We start from the raw sequence: 4,080 nt of genomic DNA on the forward strand, positions 1-4,080 counted from the left end.
GGGCTAAGTCTTCTGCATTTGTGTGGGCAATCACAGCTGCTGAAGGTTCAACGGGGCAATGAGCTAGCCATGCTTGGTAGATGACATTCCACGGCACTTTCCTGTAAGGTGTGGTGACCACTGTTATGGTAAGAGCTGTAGAGAGGCCTGAGTCTTTTCCTCATAGTGTACGATGGGCAAATTAACCATCAGTAACTTATTGAGTGCCTATTATGTACCAGGAATTATACTTGATGCTGGGACATAGCAGGAGCATAAAGTTCCAGGTGCTGCCACATCTGCAGGGAGAGACACTGAGTAGAACACTCCATGGAGCTCACGGAGGAGCAAGACTTGCAGCCTACAGATATTACCAAGGGACCTGTACTTAGCAGCCCCTGGGCAGAAAGGACAGAGAGGCTAAGGCTGAGCTAACTCAGGTGCTTGCCTAGCCTGTACATGGCCCTGGGTTCCACCCCTAATATGGTAAACTTAAAAGAGACAGGCAGAGGAAGTCTCCTATTCAACGGCGTGGACAAGGAACTCTTGAGACTTGAAGAAATAACTGAAAGGACAAGTAGGGAAGAAGAGAGCTTTGGGGAGAAGGGAGAATATTCATGAAAGAAATAGCTCATACCTCAAAGGTTTATTCTGGAGCCAAATATGAGAGACTATGACCCAGGAATTGAGGTTATTGCAAATTTTATGTTCCAACATGGGGGGAAGCATTTACAAGTAACAGAACAAAGAAAGTCACAAACCGAGGCACTCTTCAAATACATCAGAGGAAACATTAAGTAGCCAGGCTAGGGCAACAGGAAGTGACCTCTGCTGGGGGCCTCAGACTCAGTCTGCTGATACCACCTGTTTGTTGGAAGGAGTTAGGCGTCTGTACATTCCAAAGGACTCATATAACAGTCATAAAGATGTTAGCTTACACCTAGACAAGGGTGATATTTGGCTCTGAAGAGGGATGGCTCTGGACTTAGAACATTCGAGACCATACAATCATTGAAGTTTCAATTAATTAATCAGCCTTGCAGAAGGCCCAGTGGAAGATTCAGCCTCTTTGAAGACTTCTGTTTACAAATGCATCTGCATTAATATACCTGAATGGCAGCAGGATGATATCAGGAAGCAGGAGACTGTCTCAGTTACCTTTCCCATCAATGTGACCAAATACATGACAAGTAGTAATAGAAGAAGTTATTTTGAATAACCGCAAAAGTTTATTTTGGCCCAGAGTTTGAATATTCAGCCCACAGGGGTGGGGAAGACATGGCAGTGGAGGCCATTTTGGATTTGGTAGCAGGAGTGTGCTAGCCTTCTCGGGACAGATCAGGGAGCCAAGACAGGACAAGACAATAAACATCCACCACCTCCTTCTGGACCCCCACCTCCAAATGGCTTCCAAACTTTCCCAAACAGCTCCCCCAGCTGAGACCGAGTGTTCTAATGAGATGTTTCACATCTGAACTGAACCGGAAGCTGTGTGGCTTACTCTTGACAACCTGACATGAAGTAAAGTCACGTGGGAAGAGAGAACTTCGGTTGAGGAATTACCTCCATAAGACTGGCCTATGGACTTGCCCGTGGGACTGGTTTCTTGTTTAATGACTGATGTGAGGTTGCCCAGCCCACTGTGGTGGTGTCAACAGTGAGTTGTGTAAGAAAGCAGACTGAGCAAGCCATGGAGAGCAGTCCACCAAGCAGTGCTCCTACATGGCCTGCGCTTCAGTTCCTGCCTTGGCTTCTCTCAATGATGCTTCCTCCCCATCCTCCTCCCTCTCCCTTTTCTTCCACAGTCTCCTCCCTTGTCCATCCTCCCCACTCCCCCTTCTTCACTCCTGCTTCTCCTGTGATCCTTGCATCGCTCCATTCAACAATCACAGTTATACTTTAAATAGTCCTGGTGACTTTTTTTTATTTTTTATTTTTACATCATTGCAAAATGTGTTTTAAGCTACGGCTTTTCTTAGTCAACACAGGAGCTATAGTTTGTGGAAAAAGAATATTTTCTATGCTGTACCAAGAAACATGGGAATAAAATGAAAGAAACCTGGCAAGGGGTTTCTTTTTATGACAGTGTGTACCAAGACCAAACCCAAGCCAGCAAGCACACTGGGTGTCTTAATTACTATTTTATTGCTGTGACAAAACACCATGACCAAGGCAACTTATAGAAGTAAAGGTTTTATTTGGTGGAGTCACAGGTCCAAAAGGTCAGAGTTCATGACCATCTTGGTGGGAAGCATGGCAGGCAGGCAGGCAGGCGTGACTGTAGAACAATAGCTGAGAGCTCACATCTGACCTACAAGTCCAAGCCAGAGATGGATGGATGGATGGATGGATGGATGGATGGATGGATGGATGGATGGATAGATGGATGGATGGATGGATGGATGGATGGATGGTTAGGTAGGTAGGTAAATAGGTAGATAGGCAGATAGATGGGTAGATAGATGGATGATTCATGGATAGATATATAGATAGATAAGTAGATAGAGATAGATAGATAGATAGATGGATGGATGGATAAGTAGACAGATTAGTAGACAGATAAGTAGATAGATAAGTAGATAGCTCTAACTAGCAATGTTGGGCTTTTGAAACCTTGAAGCCCACTCCTAGAGACCCTCCTCTAACAAGGTTACAACTAATCTTCCCCAAACCATTCTACCAGCTGATGACCAAATATTCAAATGTATGAGCCTATAGAGGCCATTCTCATTCCAACCACCATACCAGAACAGTGAGTTTATTTAGTTTTTTTTTCTAAGATGGAATATGTCAATATCTCATCTCATTGGTGGAAGCTCAACCTCACAATTTAATATGATTGGCACATGACACATGGCACAAGAGGAAGGGTGTAATAGAGAGTCTAGGAGTTGGACAACAGGCACATCACGTGATGGGGGAGGTGTGAAAAGTTGTCCCTTGTGGGCTAGCTATTTTTGACAGAAAAGACAGTTCTTACAATACATATTTCTTATTGCTGTAGTTTTCTTGTGTCTGCTCTCATGGTGTTCATAGCTTCTTCTAATAACTTTAAGTTACCTTTGATGGAGTGGTCTCTGTGCGTGTGCCTGTGCGTGTGCGTGTGCGTGTGTGTGTGTGTGTGTATTTGCGTTAACACACTGAATTTTCATTATGTTCTTTTTTTATTTTTTTATTTTTTTTATTTTTGAAGTCCAGGTCCTTTGTTTCCTTTGTGTACATTAGGCCATGAATTCATATGGAATGGGCTCCAGCAGCTCAGGCTCCTTTCTGTTAGTCCTCACAAAGTGGGCTTCTCTGGGTGGCACAGGCTGATGTTTCAGCTGAACCCAGGTGTCCTTCTTCATGAAGCTGTCTCTGCTCTTTGAGTGCTTGATGTGCTCAATCTACACATTGATCCTCTTAGCCAGAATCTTGCCTTTAACTTGCTTGTTTACAATGATGCCCATGGCATGCTGGGCGACATTGTAGTCTCTTCCAGTTTTACCATGGTATCACTTATGGGGCATTCCTTTTTGAACAGTGCCCATTCCCTTGATGTCTGCAATATCACCCTTCTTGTAGATTCGCATGTATGTGACCAAAGGAAGGACTCCATGTTTCCTAAAAGACCTGGAGGACATATACTGAGTACCACTACTCTTTGCTTTTGTGTTCGTCATTTTGGCGACTTACTGAAAGATGGCTGCCGCCCATTATGTTCTAATATGAGTGGCTTTGGTCTCCCTACTTACCTCTGCCTTTATGGGGCATCATTTGCAGTGGCAAATTGTTATACTTGTGTCACATGGGAAGCATCACCTGGATTGTAGTCCTTTCAATACCAATTCCCTGGTACCTTCCCCTTCTAGGCACCATCCTGGGTTCTAAGGAGTCCCTAGCACTTAGAAAGACCTGTGTTTCTTATGGGAAATGCACAACTTCTTATACCAGTTGCCCTCTTTTGCTGTTTTTTGTCCTCACCAGTCTCCTGGAGATGCTGGTTAAAGAGCAAAGTTAGAGAATAAGAACTTCTCAGCAGTCCCAGAAGCCAAAGCCACGATGGAACACTGGAAGTAATGGAGGTGGGTCTTCTGCCTCTCCAGCATCAACACATCCAGA

General features: G+C 44.3%; 1 pseudogene; it reads right to left on the minus strand.

Annotated features, from left to right (window-relative positions):
• Positions 1-3,200: 3,200 nt before the first annotated feature.
• Positions 3,201-3,641, minus strand: LOC116898134 (annotated as a pseudogene).
• Between the last annotated feature and the right edge of the window lie 439 nt (positions 3,642-4,080).

Source organism: Rattus rattus, chromosome 4 (assembly GCF_011064425.1).
Source record: "Rattus rattus isolate New Zealand chromosome 4, Rrattus_CSIRO_v1, whole genome shotgun sequence".
Classification (NCBI taxonomy): Eukaryota; Metazoa; Chordata; class Mammalia; order Rodentia; family Muridae; genus Rattus; species Rattus rattus.